Source organism: Bombina bombina, chromosome 3, assembly GCF_027579735.1.
Source record: "Bombina bombina isolate aBomBom1 chromosome 3, aBomBom1.pri, whole genome shotgun sequence".
Lineage (NCBI taxonomy): Eukaryota > Metazoa > Chordata > Amphibia > Anura > Bombinatoridae > Bombina > Bombina bombina.
In genome coordinates this window covers 846,874,052-846,891,375 of record NC_069501.1, presented here as the reverse complement: position 1 = coordinate 846,891,375, position 17,324 = coordinate 846,874,052, and the positions used below count along the sequence as shown (strand labels likewise).

The following is a 17,324-nucleotide window of genomic DNA, read 5'->3' as shown; positions in this document are numbered from 1 at the left end:
ACGAATATGCCCCATAAATAAAACTGTGTGTGTTAACAAGATAGTAGCGATAATATACGCTCACCTGTATAGACCACATGGATAAGTAGTCAGCGATGTAGTATTTTTCTCCCAGCAAGTATTTTCCTCTTTCTATCTGTAGTATGAAAAGTTTTTTATTCCTAAAAGACTGTATTCTTGTTTAGGAATCCGCTCTAGAAAGAGATGTAGGATGCCCCCCTTGTACTACTCTGTATAATTGAACAGAGAATGATGTGAGGGGGTATTCCTATTTGATCTAGAACTGACTAGTGGCAATTTAAAATAAAAAAATCTTTAATAAAATTTAAAAAACTGAATAAGACTAAATATAAAACTAAAATAGTTCAGGTAGTAAGCCAAAAGCATGTAGATGGCGATGGGCGCTACTAAAATGCTTCTAAAAATGCCTGTTAAAAACAGCAAAGTAAAACCGCTGCCGGCTGGTGTGCCGAGCGATGTCACGATAAATCCGAAAGTGACGTCACAAATGAGCATCATGTGGCCTTGCGCGTTTCGTGAGCGTCTATGCTCACTTCATCATAGGATAGTATCCATTGCCATCTGTAGCAGACTTAAATAGTCTGTTAATTACTTAATTGCGAACTTAATTGAAACATTTATACCTAGTTGTGTAGACGTATATTTATATGCTGGGATGATCATTTGACTTTTGTGTATTGAAATTGATCTAAAACATTTAAGCACTTGAAGAGGAGTATTTGAATTTAAAGAATAAATAATATTGTTGATTTAGGATTTGCTATTATGATTTAAAAAAGCTGATTAATTATCACATCTTATTATATTATTAAGGTATTTATGAATCATAGTAACACTCGGCCCTATTGTGTTTAATAATAAATAATAAAAGGGGACAATAAAAGGGTAATTAATATATATAAATATATTGATAATATGTGTAAATTAGAATAAAATTGCATGCTTTATTGGAATCATTAAAGAAAAATCTGGGTTTCGTATTCCTTTAATTGCCTGTTTGTGGGCGTGCGATAATTTAGCACTCCACTTGTAATCTAACCCATTTTGTTTGCATTACATGTTCCTTTAAAGCTTTGTGTGCTTCCTATAGAGAGCTATACATCATTACACAATGCTTAAAGTGTAGCATTTTCATACTTTCATCACATTGTGTCTAACTTAAATGACAAAGGAGAAAACTGAGTTTAAATTTAGCATGGAGTAAATGTTTTTACCTGCTGAAAAAGAGAGAGCCCATGGGGCCTATCTATCAAGCTCCGAAAGGAGCTTGACGGCCGGTTTCTGGCGAGTCTTCAGACTCGCCAGAAACAGCAGTTATGAAGCAGCGGTCACAAAGACCGCTGCTCCATAACCTGTCCGCCTGCTCTGAGCAGGAGGACAGACATCGCCGGAAATCAACCCGATCGAGTACGATTGGGTTGATTGACACCCCCTGCTGGCGGTCCATTGGCCGCGAGTCTGCAGGGGGTGGCGTTGCACCAGCAGCTCTTGTGAGTTGCTGGTGCAATGCTGAATACGGAGAGCATATTGCTCTCCGTATTCAGCGAGGTCTGGCGGACCTGATCCGCACTGTCGGATCAGGTCCGCCAGACCTTGTTAAATAGAGGCCCCTGTTTTAACTTGGATGGACACCGAAAAAATAATAACAACAACGCAAGTTACACATTAAAAATAGTGATTTTAATAGACTTGTGCAGCTTCAAAAAATTTGTTTCGTTTCGGATCGATTCGAATTTCAGTTCGGATCTATTCGAATTCGGAAAAATTTGAATGAATTAGTTTAGGATTCATTCGGATTATTTCGGATTCGGAAAATTTTTTGGCTTGGTTCGGTTTGATTCGATTCGGTTCGAATCGATTCGGAAATTCGGAATTTCGGTAAGTGTTAGGTGGGATGTGCTGTGTATTACACTAGTATTATGTACTGTATATTAGGTTTAACCCATAGCAGAGTGATAAAACCTAATATACTGTACAATACTAGTGTAATACACGGCCATCCAAATCTACCGAATACATCCGAATCGATTTGGATGTATTCGAATCGATTCGGATGTATTCGATTCAATTCGGATTTATTCGGTAGATTCGGCAGTATTTTAATTCGGAAATTCAAATCGATCCGAATCTCTGAATTTTCTGAATTTTCCGAATTTCCGAATCGATCCGAAACGAATTGCACATGTCTAGTTTTTAAAACAGAGATAAAATACTCCCTGTTTGGCTGCAACCTTCCCCTCTTAATGGTTGTTGCACAAAATAGCAAGAACTAGAGGTGGCACAAGTCATCTAAAAATGAATAAAATGGTGCAGAAGTGTATAAAAAGTAGAAAACAAAATGGTTTATATATGAACTCATGTGGTATTTATGCAACAAAGACTCATAAAATATATAAACATTGTGTTTTCAGATCACTAGTACAAATGTATTGTGATGACCATGCAAAAAAGCAACCAGGTTTAGAAATCTTTTCAGATTTTTACTCATAAGAGAAAAAATAAAACCATACCTAGAGCAATACTACGTTAAAGGGACATTCAATAGCAGGAAAAAAAAATATTTTTTGTTAGAGCATTTTATTTTTAGCCATATTCACTTTAATTTAATGGGCTATATTGCAAGGGGAGCGCAGACAATAGCGCAGGGTATGTAATCTTTTGCACAACCTTGTGCTAAGAATAAGACACAATTAATGGCTCACCGTTCTTAGTGGAGCTGTAACAGGAGGGTGGAGGCTGGGCAGTCAGTGGGCGGAGAAACTGCAGTTGGTTGGCAGGATCAGGTGTTCTGTGGGTGGGGCCGGTGTGAAGCTGAGAGAACCAATCATAGTTGAGGGGGGTGCTAGTGGGCTAGCCATTATACTGAGGGGCTAGTGCCCCCAAGCATCACCACTGTGCACAGTCTGCTATTATTAGTGGATGGTTAAAGTACCATTAAATACAGTAGATTTGTATAATCAACAAATGCATGATAAACAGATACTGCAATAGCACTTAGTCTAAACTTCTTTTTTTCTGACAAATTTCAAAGTTATGTCTATTTCCACTCCCTCTGTATCATGTGACAGCCATTAGCCAATCACAAATGCATATTCTGTGAATTCTTGCACATGCTCAATAGGAGCTGGTGACTCAAAAAGTGTAAATATAAAACGACTGTGCATATTTTGCTAATGGAAGTAAATTGGAAAGTTGTTTAAAATTGCATGCTCTATATGAATCATGAAAGTTTAATTTTTTCTTGAGTGCCCTTTAAATATTTTTACCAAAGTATCTTAAAAATGTGCCCAAACCTTTTTAGTGCATCCTTTGTTTTTAATGGACAGTACAGGGATCTCTATTAGTGCACTCATTGGGGCCTATTTATGAAAGGCCTGTTGGACATGATCCGACATTGCGGATTATGTACAACAGACCACGCTGAATGCGGAAAGCAATACTCTCTCTGCATTCAGCATTGCAACAGCAGCTCTTGTGAACTGCTGGTGCAATGCCGCCCCCTGCAGATTTGCGGCCAATTGGCTGTTAGCAGGGGTTTTTTAATCAACCCGATCGGGTTGAATTATGGCGATGTCTGTCCTCAGAGCAGGCGGACAGGTTATTGAGCAGCGGTCTTTAGACCACTGCTTCATAACTGGTGTTTCTGGCGAAAAACGGGGCTTCAAGCTCCATACAGAGCTTGATAGATATGCCCCATTGCCTTTGTATTTAAAGTGGTGAGTTAATAGTTGCACAATCCTACCACTGTAAAATCTATTGCTTTTTGAGACTTGAAGTAAATCATTATTGCTTGATACTTTGCTTAACAAAACACATGAAAATGTTATGGAAATAAAGGTTTTAAATTATATGTAGCCTTAACACTTATGAAATAATATACTATATATATGTATGAAGTGTTTTATATTTAACTAAAATATTATAGCATAGAACTGCAACACAAAACTCCACTACTTGTGCACCATCAATTTAGGGCTTGAGCGTTTTCTGCCATAAATGTTACTGCACACCCTCATAAAAATCTATTATGTGAGGGGTGTAATACGCTTGCACTACCTTACAGGCAGATGTTAGTAAACCCTAGACCAGTGTTTCTTATAGGGATATGAAACTCATTTTTTGTTTCTTTCATGAGTCAGATTTAAGTAACTTTCTAATTTACTCCTATTATTAATTTTTCTTTGCTAGGTTCTTTGCTGTTCCCGAGCTTTCCTTGATAAACCTTTCAGCAAAGGATAACAAGAGAAGGAAGCAAATTAAATAATAGAAGTAAATTGGAAAGTTGTTTAAAATTGTATTCTCGATCTCAATCATGCAAGAAAAAAAAAGTTTCATGTCCCTTTAACTCTAGTCCTCAGGACCCTTAACAGGCCACATATTCATTATATCTTAACTAGAAGGGTGAGAGCAGGTAAGTAACCATGGTTACTGATCAGCTGATTATTTCACCTGTGCTCTAGTTAAAGGGACATTAAACACTTTGAGATGGTAATATAAAATGATAAATAAAATATGTATAAAAACGTCTGCAATATACTTTCATTATTTATTTTGTCCCCTTTTCCTGTCATTCCATTCTGAAATTGTGAGCTTTTTAGTCCCTGTTAGAAATGGAAGGGCATGACACTGTTATATTTTACACAGCCATTGGCTGCACACTCTAGTGACCTATTTATAACTGTCCCTAATTGGCCACAGCAGAGAAGGCAACCTAAGTTACAACTTGGCAGCTCCCATTGTTTTATAGGCACTAAAACTTTACACTTATTTTGCCAATATATATATATATATATATATTTTTAAATATAATTTTTATTCAGTTTCAAAAGTAAATAACAATTGGGGCCACGCAGGGCCCCTGCACCAGTAGACACAAACATGTGGATCGGACACGCAGGTCCGGTTAAGGTTATTGTCCAAACATTGATATGTCAAGTAACTCATTCTTAGTAAGGAAAGGGGGCTTTTAACCTACTCCCCCAATGTCAGACCAAAAATAAAGTCAAGATAGTCATATAAATAAATTAATTAAAATTATGCTGAAAGCATAAAAATAGGGTGCGCTAAAAATTATTATTAATGACCGAGAAATGGAATGTATATAAATAACAATAGTTATAAATATAAATATAATTATGATATTTGTGCAAATATCAATATCAATAGTGGAGATCAACCTAGCTATCTAATATACCATACAGCCAATTCGAGAAGGATTAGAATCAATTGCACACATTTGGAAACCTTTAACCAACAAAGTTGTATTATCTATGATAGATTTGTAGACAAGGGATACCTGAAAGATTTACTAGAACAATGTCTAAATAAAGCAAGACTCCTAGATAGAGACACACTTCTTGATAAGAATAGTTCCAAATATAACAAAAGCAAAACAACCAAGTTCCTATTGACCCTATGTTTATTACTCAATATAATAGCAATTACAAAAAAAATCTGCCACATCTTAAATAAACATTGGTATATTATCTTAAAAGATCCTGTTCTCAAGACTTTAGTAGGAGAACATCCTAAAATTGTTTATACCAGAGCTCCTACCCTTAGAAGTAAGCTAGCTCCCAGTAAGAAAGTTAAACATAAAAAATGAAACCATTTCACTACAAGTAAAAAAACAAAAACTTTTTTAGACCATGTAAGAATCTTCAAATGTGCTAAGAAAGGATGCAATGCATGCAAATGTATAATATCCGGTAAACAAAACATTTAAATCCTTCTCCACTGGAGAGATTTTTGATATTTCAAGATTCTTTAATTGCAACTCCAGCTTTGTCGTCTATGTTTTGGAATGTACAGTATTTGTGGGGTACAGTACGTGGGGCGTACCTGTAGAAAAATTAGGGTGCGTTGAGGTGAACACTGGCGCAATTGCAAAAATTGCAAAAAGAAAAATATCAAACACAGTGTACCTGAACATTGCCTGATCAAACATGATGGCAACCATGAAATTCTCAAATTTCATATCCCCCCTTCCACAGATTATAATAGGATTATCAAATTTAGGCAACATGAGACCTTTTGGATACACAAAATGAATACTTTGCTTCCATCAGGTCTCAATTCTAATTTGGATTTAGCCTGCCTTCAACTAATCTATTTTCTCTCCCCTTATCATTTCTTTATCATTATGCATGGTATCTCATCATGTGCTCTCTTTTTTCTTGTTTTTTTGGGAATCACCGATTCCTCATTTTTTGTATATAGCCATTTTTACACCAAGGCTGCCCATATTCTATGCATCACTCAATTCTCGCCATTATTTTAATTTTACATAAACAATGATACACACAGCTTTTGTAACATGTTCATCGTTTATTGTTTAGTATTTAATGTTTCCAGAATACAGTGACTGAAAAATTTCTCTTAGAATTTAGGTTTTTAATCGAACTGTCAGTTTCAAATATTTTGAAGCATTATTAAGTTCAGTTGCTATTTTGTGTCTTTTTTGATGTAGCATTATGCTACCAGCTTTCATAAGACTACTTATAGAACGATTTTTTAATGGATTGCTAGATCCATTTGTTTTTAACCCATTGTACATATTATGTCTTAGTAGTTACTATTGGCTAACGAATGTCCAATCATATCCGATGTATATATTTTTAAGCCTCACTGAAGTTACAATTTGTATACTACCTAATGAAACGGCCAAGAGCTTGCGGCCGAGAAACGCATTGTTTTAGCTCAAATAAACACCTTGTTTTTATCATACTCGGATTTTGGAACTCTTTCATAACCTTCTTATTTTGAAGCTAATTGCTACCAAGGAACAAACCACACCTTTTTCGCTATGCTACAGCGTTGTTAATCACCTTGCTTTCTGCAGGTGTATATCCCACGGACAGACAGAGTTTGAAATAATAATCCACCCAGCTGTGGATTCCAGCACTTTTTTCCTGTTATCTACAAGACTTCATCCCTCCAGTGTACTGACTACTGTTCAAAAGGTCAGCCTGCTCGTTTGCACTTTTTTTTACTAAGAGTGCCACTTCACTTGTGAGTACAATTTCACTTGTCCTTTTTCTACGTTGCACATTTGTGTATGATTACCACACCATTAGGCGCTTTCTTTCTGTTTCCACTTTGTAGTCATATAAATAGTAGGCATCAGATTGACTCATTTTTTTCTACGTCAAAGAAACCAATATAGATCTGACCATTGGGGAATTCCCACGTCTATAATACCATATTTTTGGGGAAGGGGCTCAAAAGGGCAGAATGGGTAAGAAGAGGGAATTTGTGGTGAAAATAATTCACCTAGATTGAACCCTGATGTGGGCTCTGAATATGGGAGGGGGTCACAAGATAGTCTTAAAACTGTACCGAGCACACACCGTACCTAGCACAAACAGTGCCTAGTGCATATTGTACCCAGCACGCAGAGTGCCTAGCACATCCGTTACCCAGGACACACAGCACCCAACACAAACACACAGCACCCAACACAAACACACAGCACACACATCACCCAACATGCACAGTACCTAGCACACACAGTGTCTAGCTCACACAGTGTCTAGCTTACACAGTGCCTAGCACACACAGTGTCCAGACCAGCACACACAGTGTCCAGTACACACAGTGTCCAGCACAAACAGTACCTAGCACAAACAGTACCTAGCACAAACAATACCTAGCATAAACAGTACCTAGCACATACAGTACCTAGCACAAACAGTACCTAGCCCAAACAGTACCTGGCACAGACAGTACCAAGCACAGACAGTGCCTAGCCCAGACAGTACCTAGCACATACGGTACCTATCACACATGACACCTAGCGCACATGGCTCCAAACACACACAGCACCTAGCACAAACCACACCTAGTGAACACAGCACCTAACACACACGGCACCCAATGCACACAGTAACTAGCACAAATAGTGCCAAGCACCCATAGCCCCTAGCACACACAGTGCCTAGCACATACGGCACCTAGCACACACGGCACCCTGCACAAACGGCACCAAACGCAAACATTGCCTAGGACAGACAGTACCTAGCACAAACAGTACCTAGCACAAACAGTACCTAGCACACACAGTACCTAGTACACGCAGTACCTAACACACTCAATACCTAGCTCACACAGCGCCTAGCACAGACAGTACCTAGCACAAACAGTACCTAGCACAAACAGTACCTAGCACACACAGTACCTAGTACACGCAGTACCTAACACACTCAATACCTAGCTCACACAGCGCCTAGCACAAACAGTGCCTAGCACAAGCGGTACCTAGCACAGTCCGTTCCTAGCACAAACAGTACCCAGCATAAACCGTACCAGGCACAGATAGTACCTAGCTCGAGCAGTACCTGATACAAATAGAACCTAGCACACACTGTACCTAGCACAATCAGTACCTAGCACAGTCAGTACATAGCACAATCAGTATCTAGCACAATAAGTCCCTAGAATAAACAGTACCTGGCACCATTTTCATGAAAAGTTAAAGTTGCCTATTCATCTGTTTCACTCCAGAGCCTCTCTATGAGAAAACAGACAAGTAGTGTAGAGAAGCAACACTAAAGAACTATATGTTCTAGTACACTTCTGGTAATATGTAGATATTTACATACTCCTACAGGGCGCTTTATACTGAGAATACAGTGTTGGTGTATCAACAGCATTATCTGCTTCACTATCTCTGTACATTTCTCCAGGGGCCACCCACCAACCTCGAAGACTGTTGACATGCAGAAGTGCTGGCAGCGTATTAAAGTGAAATAAAACCCTGCATTGGTTAATAAATATAATATTAAGGGAGCATGGTTCAGGCAATATAATAAATGACAGCCTGGACACTTATGTTTGATATCTGGGAGTGTAGGTTGTAATAATGCATTAGATATAGGGGTGATTGGGTCATAGGTAATTAAAAATGACTATGTCAGACGTTAAATGTGACGTAATGCTAGGTATTTGTGCTTTAACTAACTCTATACCAAGCATATAAAAAGCTATGTGGACACTTTGTAAAAATAGGAACATATAAAGTGTATATGCATATATATATATATGTCACATATATAATAGTTTCAATAATAATAATAGGAGAGGTGCGTCTGTCTGAATATGTGCCTTAGTCACTATGGAGATAAATAACAACTGTACACTCCACACAATATTGACTAACTAGTAATCGTAAGTCAACTGTACTGGGCTGTGTAAGAAGGAGCGTATCATATAATTAGTCCACCGACTTGGAAGAACATCTTTTGGATCCGGCTAATAGCCTTCACCTTCATACTGTTTAGGATGGTGGAGGGTAAGTTGAGATCAGCGACTCAATTTGTGCACAGTTCTTCAAGCAGGCTGTGGAGGCAAGGTCTGCTGTGATGAAAACAGTTAGCCTATTCCTCTTCTGCCTGTAGCAGGAGCGGGAGAGATACTAGAAGAAAGAGAGCCCTTAAAATTAAAGTTACGCCATTTAGTGGCTATAGGCAGTCTCTCCAGTCTGCTGCCACATCCATGTTCCCTGTCGCCCCCCTTAGGAGGCCAGGGTTGTCATTGTTCCTCTAATCTATTGCAGCGGGTGAACACCTAGAGATGTGGACTCCTCCAAGAGCTGCCACAGCATTGACTGTCACATGAGACGAGTTTTCCGACCCGTTATTGGGAATTAATCGGGTAAGTGCTGCGTTGTCCAGCTGCGTGAGCGTTGGATGGCAATTCTGTCTGGGCATATATCTCCGGTGTATTTGGGATGTCTGTGGTCTTAAGGTACCCAACCAAGATTTGGGTGTCAGCGATCACGTCACAAGGTTCTATAAAGTTCAGCGGTACATCTGCTCTATCTTGGGAGACATGCGATGTGGCAGATTTCTCAAACCACTGTGAAATTAGTGTATGTAGTCCAGATATGTGGTCCTTCAATATGTCACATACCTCTTGTTCAAACGCTGTTGTTGTTTGGTAAATAATTTTCCAGTCAGCCTGCTCATTAGTCCCAGTGTTTAGGGAGGAAGTATACAGCTTACGGCCTGTGCACTTCTAGTTGTCGCGTGCTGTAATCTAACATGATATGCTTAAATCGCAGTCTTGGAGTACTCAAGAGGTTTCTCTTAGGGTCCTTGTATATCTGTATCCCTTTACTAGCTTTAGTTTCCATTTTAGTAGGAAGAATCATGATTAAATTGGTGAAATCTATAGTAAGGTAGAGAGCTTCCTCGAGATGTGTCTTGCCGGCTCGGCTCCTAGCTCCACCCCCCTATTTTGCCAATATTTAAACAGCTAATAAAACTTTAAAAAGTACATCAGCATGTTATTCTCAGACTACTCTTTTCTTTGAATGCATCATTCTATATAGCATTTATTTAGTGTTTAGTGTCACTTTAAGATATAATGAATATCTGGCCTGTTAAGGGTCCTGAGAAACACTGGCTTAGACTATCTTTTGAGCACTAAAAAATAACTCTGGACTTATAATAATAATAATATTTGTGTAAAAATAGAAGCACTAGTGATTGCACTCTATCAATGTTAACGGACATAAAACCCAAAATTTTTCTTATATGATTTAGACAGAGCATATACAGTAATTTTAAACAACTTTCCAATTGACTTCTATTATCTAATTTGCTTAGTTCTCTTGGTATCCTTTGTTGAAAAGCATACCTAGGTAGGCTCAGGACTGGGAGCTTCCTTCTAATTGGTGGATGCACATATATGCCTCTTTTTATTGGCTTATCAGTGTGTTCAGCTAGCTCCCAATCCCTGTAGTGCATTGCTGATCTTCAATAAAGGACACCAAGGGAATGAAGCAAGATTCATAATAGATGTAAATTGGAAAGTTGTTTTAAAGTGTATGCTCTTTCTGAAACATACAAGAAAAATGTGGGCTTCATTACCCTTTAACACACAATAGAGCTTATATCTTCACTTTTACTTCACTTGTAATCTAGCCCTATGTGTTTAATCTCTGTAAATGGGCTACATACATAGTTACAATTGTACTGTATTGCTGTTTCAGATATGAATATGCCTGGTAACAATTAGAAACAGACATAGCTAGGAATGAGTCAGTCTCAGACTGTATCCATATCTAGAATGCCAAGTTTATGTATTTGATTTCTAGGAGTTAAATACACATTAAGATAAGGGAAATAACATGCAGATAACTTCCTAACAAAATACAGCGTTTTATTTTTACAATGTCCCATTTACAGCTGAATCCTCTAGAGGTATATATACTCAAACGATATAGAGAAGGTTACAATTATTTTATATAATCTTAAAGGGACACTGAACCCAAATTGTTTCTTTCGTGATTCAGATAGAGCATGCAATTTTAAGCAACTTTCTAATTTACTCCTATTAACAAATTTTCTTCGTTCTCTTTGTATCTTTATTTGAAAATAAAGAATGTAAGTTTAGATGCCGGCCCATTTTTAGTGAACAACCTGGGTTGTTCTTGTTGATTGGTGGATAAATTCACCCACCAATAAACAAGTTCTGTCCAGTGTACTGAACCAAAAATGTCTTTCTCCTTAGCTTAGATGCCTTCTTTTTCAAATAATGATAGCAAGTGAACGAAGAAAATTTGATCATAGGAGCAAATTAGAAAGTTGATCAAAATTGCATGCTCTATCTGAATCACGAAAGAAAAAAATTGGGTTCAGTGTCCCTTTAAAGTCATCTATTTGCACAGTAAGGGCCAGATTATGAGTGGAGAGTTAACAGTTAAGTAGGAATGATAAGCGGTTTATCGCGAGTGTTTTTGCTCATTGGGTTTACCTCTGGTATTACAAGTTGAAAGTAAGCGCAATTGCTTGTGTGTAGTCGCGATTTATGGTAGAATGCTTACTGCGTCCTCAGAGCTCTTAATTGTTTTGTGAAACAAATAAAGTGTCACAAATCAAATAAATAATACATTACAAAGTACAGTTACACTCATAATAACACCATCTAAAAAAAAATATTCAAAAAAGTATTGCCCGAAAAAGTTACAAGTGCTCAAAGATATCAGATATTAGGTGTTAGAAAAAAAAGATATACATATATATTGTACAAAAACAATCATATATATATATATATATATATATATATATATATATATATATAAATATTTATTTAAGAATACATAGAACATATTCTGCTATGTTAATAACATTGGAATGTGAAATATTCATATTTTCATGTTGGGTTAGAACACATGAAAATATACAAATGGGTCTGTATGTGAGTAGGGTGTTCGGTTTTTGTTCCACTTTATTTGCTCCATTGACTTGTATGGGGAGAATAAGTGAAGGTGCACACAATATTCTAAGTTCGGCTTTTTGTCCTCGTCGGGTTTACATTCAACTTAAAAAAAGAGCGCAACCTGTTGAGTGCAAAAAGCCAAACTTCTAGTGCAGTTAACGCAGTTAATATACACTCCTCAGTTAGTACATGACATTAAAATGAAAGTAAATTTGTCCATACCCCAAAATATTTATGTATTGTACAACAGGCATACATTACAGTCACTAACTTCATATTTTTCCAACTTGTCACGAAAATAAGAAATTTACTTCTTGGTTTTTAACTGTTAGACGTAATAGCAGTCCCACCCTCTCAATACGTCATTAGCCGTGCTTATTCTCGTAATCCCATTTGTTTGCGCATGCGCAATAATACGAGCTACGCTATGATACTAAACATTGTATCACTGGATTCATTGTTTAGTATTATAGCGGAGATCGTCTGAGCAGTTTCCACGCAGTGAATTCCCCTATGACTCTAATGAGCAATCTATAATCAGTAAGAAAAAAAAAATATACATCTATGAAATTCATTTATTTTAGATGTTTTGCCAAATATTGCTATTATCCTTCTTTACTCGATATCACTATTTATTAATTTATTAAACTATATAACACAAAATAAAACAAAGAAAAATTATAGTATTATATTTGTGTTAAAAATTTTGTTAAAACTGCATACAAATTCATTTTTATTAAAATATATATTATACTTTTTAAACATTTGGAGTATGATTAATATATTATAAAGTATGATGTTATATAAATTGGTAACATTGTAGAAAATCTAATTCCAGGAGAATAATGACATTTTATATTATCTATATTTAAAATAAATTTAAATATGAATTTATAAAATGATTTCTACGTTTAAAAATTACATTTTATTTCTAATATTAATTCTACCTTTTAAGACTTCTTATTAGAAAACAATCTAAAGTTTTTAAAACAGAATAATGAATGTTAGACCCACAGGGGAATATTTAACAATGTGTCAGCAGATATGATACGAAGTAGCGTATCATGTCCGCTACACATCGCTGCCCATCGATAAATGCCGACAGCATATTCATGTGAACTGCTGGTGCAATGTTGCCCCCTGCAGATTTGTGGCCAATCGGCCGCTAGCAGGGGGTGTCAATCAACCTGATCGAATTCGATCTGGTTGATTTCTGTCCGTCACCTCAGAGCAGGCAGAGAAGTTATGGAGCAGCGATCTTTAGACCCCTGCTTCATAACTTCTGTTTCCGGCGAGCCTTACTGAGCTTGATAAATATACCCCATAGAATTAAATGCATACAAAAGTGCATATTCATCCCTGATGTTTACAAATAATAAGCCCCATAAAATTACAGATACAATAGAAGAAAAGCCCCTCATTTACAATGTAACCAACATTATATCCTAATTAATTCATTTTATTTTTAAATGCTTTATAAATTTTGATAACTGTTTTAAAATAAATAATAAATATCATCTTGTTTAGAGGGATCTAATTCACTACTTTGGCGATTTGATGGCATACTAACTGATTACGATTGAAGTTGTATTGTCACTTTGCCCGGTCATCTTTGCTGATGACAGGATTTCCTTCAGCGGTTTAAATGCGCATGCGGCTATTGTGAACCGATAATGGATTAAAATTCTAGGGCCTAGATTTAGAGTTCGGCGGTAGCCGTCAAAACCAGCGTTAGAGGCTCCTAACGCTGGTTTTGGGCGCCCGCTGGTATTTGGAGTCAGTGATTAAAGGGTCTAACGCTCACTTTTCAGCCGCGACTTTTCCATACCGCAGATCCCCCTACGCCATTTGCGTAGCCTATCTTTTCAATGGGATCTTTCTAACGCTGGTATTTAGAGTCGTTTCTGCAGTGAGCGTTAGAGCTCTAACGACAAGATTCCAGCCGCCTGAAAAAAGCAGGAGTTAAGAGCTCTCTGGCTAACGCCGGTTTATAAAGCTCTTAACTACTGTACCCTAAAGTACACTAACACCCATAAACTACCTATGTACCCCTAAACCGAGGTCCCCCCACATCGCCGCCACTCGATTAAAATTTTTAACCCCTAATCTGCCGACCGCCACCTACGTTATACTTATGTACCCCTAATCTGCTGCCCCTAACCCCGCCGACCCCTATATTATATTTATTAACCCCTAACTTGCCCCCCACAACGTCGCCGCAAGCTACTTAAAATAATTAACCCCTAATCTTCCGACCGCAAATCGCCGCCACCTACGTTATCCCTATGTACCCCTAATCTGCTGCCCCTAACATCGCCGACCCCTATGTTATATTTATTAACCCCTAATCTGCCCCCCACAACGTCGCCGACACCTACCTACACTTATTAACCCCTAATCTGCCGAGCGGACCTGAGCGCTACTATAATAAAGTTATTAACCCGTAATCCTCCTCACTAACCCTATCATAAATAGTATTAACCCCTAATCTGCCCTCCCTAACATCGCCGACACCTACCTTCAATTATTAACCCCTAATCTGCCGACCGGAGCTCACCGCTATTCTAATAAATGTATTAACCCCTAAAGCTAAGTCTAACCCTAACACTAACACCCCCCTAAGTTAAATATAATTTTTATCTAACGAAATAAATTAACTCTTATTAAATAAATTATTCCTATTTAAAGCTAAATACTTACCTGTAAAATAAATCCTAATATAGCTACAATATAAATTATAATTATATTATAGCTATTTTAGGATTAATATTTATTTTACAGGCAACTTTGTAATTATTTTAACCAGGTACAATAGCTATTAAATAGTTAAGAACTATTTAATAGTTACCTAGTTAAAATAATTACAAATTTACCTGTAAAATAAATCCTAACCTAAGATATAATTAAACCTAACACTACCCTATCAATAAAATAATTAAATAAACTACCTACAATTACCTACAATTAACCTAACACTACACTATCAATAAATTAATTAAACACAATTGCTACAAATAAATACAATTAAATAAACTATCTAAAGTACAAAAAATAAAAAAGAACTAAGTTACAGAAAATAAAAAAATATTTACAAACATAAGAAAAATATTACAACAATTTTAAACTAATTACACCTACTCTAAGCCCCCTAATAAAATAACAAAGACCCCCAAAATAAAAAATTCCCTACCCTATTCTAAAATACAAAAATTACAAGCTCTTTTACCTTACCAGCCCTGAACAGGGCCCTTTGCGGGGCATGCCCCAAGAATTGCAGCTCTTTTGCCTGTAAAAAAAACATACAATACCCCCCCCCCAACATTACAACCCACCACCCACATACCCCTAATCTAACCCAAACCCCCTTAAATAAACCTAACACTAATCCCCTGAAGATCTTCCTACCTTGTCTTCACCATCCAGGTATCACCGATCCGTCCTGGCTCCAAGATCTTCATCCAACCCAAGCGGGGGTTGGCGATCCATAATCCGGTGCTCCAAAGTCTTCCTCCTATCCGGCAAGAAGAGGACATCCGGACCGGCAAACATCTTCTCCAAGCGGCATCTTCTATGTTCTTCCATCCGATGACGACCGGCTCCATCTTGAAGACCTCCAGCGCGGATCCATCCTCTTCTTCCGACGACTAGACGACGAATGACGGTTCCTTTAAGGGACGTCATCCAAGATGGCGTCCCTCGAATTCCGATTGGCTGATAGGATTCTATCAGCCAATCGGAATTAAGGTAGGAATATTCTGATTGGCTGATGGAATCAGCCAATCAGAATCAAGTTCAATCCGATTGGCTGATCCAATCAGCCAATCAGATTGAGCTCGCATTCTATTGGCTGATCGGAACAGCCAATAGAATGCGAGCTCAATCTGATTGGCTGATTGGATCAGCCAATCGGATTGAACTTGATTCTGATTGGCTGATTCCATCAGCCAATCAGAAAATTCCTACCTTAATTCCGATTGGCTGATAGAATCCTATCAGCCAATCGGAATTCGAGGGACGCCATCTTGGATGACGTCCCTTAAAGGAACCGTCATTCGTCGTCTAGTCGTCGGAAGAAGAGGATGGATCCGCGCTGGAGGTCTTCAAGATGGAGCCGGTCGTCATCGGATGGAAGAACATAGAAGATGCCGCTTGGAGAAGATGTTTGCCGGTCCGGATGTCCTCTTCTTGCCGGATAGGAGGAAGACTTTGGAGCACCGGATTATGGATCGCCAACCCCCGCTTGGGTTGGATGAAGATCTTGGAGCCAGGACGGATCGGTGATACCTGGATGGTGAAGACAAGGTAGGAAGATCTTCAGGGGATTAGTGTTAGGTTTATTTAAGGGGGTTTGGGTTAGATTAGGGGTATGTGGGTGGTGGGTTGTAATGTTGGGGGGGGGGTATTGTATGTTTTTTTTTACAGGCAAAAGAGCTGCAATTCTTGGGGCATGCCCCGCAAAGGGCCCTGTTCAGGGCTGGTAAGGTAAAAGAGCTTGTAATTTTTGTATTTTAGAATAGGGTAGGGAATTTTTTATTTTGGGGGTCTTTGTTATTTTATTAGGGGGCTTAGAGTAGGTGTAATTAGTTTAAAATTGTTGTAATATTTTTCTTATGTTTGTAAATATTTTTTTATTTTCTGTAACTTAGTTCTTTTTTATTTTTTGTACTTTAGATAGTTTATTTAATTGTATTTATTTGTAGCAATTGTGTTTAATTAATTTATTGATAGTGTAGTGTTAGGTTAATTGTAGGTAATTGTAGGTAGTTTATTTAATTATTTTATTGATAGGGTAGTGTTAGGTTTAATTATATCTTAGGTTAGGATTTATTTTACAGGTAAATTTGTAATTATTTTAACTAGGTAACTATTAAATAGTTCTTAACTATTTAATAGCTATTGTACCTGGTTAAAATAATTACAAAGTTGCCTGTAAAATAAATATTAATCCTAAAATAGCTATAATATAAATGTAATTTATATTGTAGCTATATTAGGATTTATTTTACAGGTAAGTATTTAGCTTTAAATAGGAATCATTTATTTAATAAGAGTTAATTTATTTCGTTAGATAAAAATTATAT

The 17,324-nt window shown here is 37.3% G+C and overlaps 1 protein-coding gene across 1 annotated transcript in view; it reads left to right on the top strand.

The window, feature by feature from the left end:
• Positions 1-17,324, top strand: part of ITGBL1 (integrin subunit beta like 1) — an 803,636-nt gene that overhangs the window by 121,651 nt on the left and 664,661 nt on the right. The gene's annotated exons all lie outside the window — the stretch shown is intronic.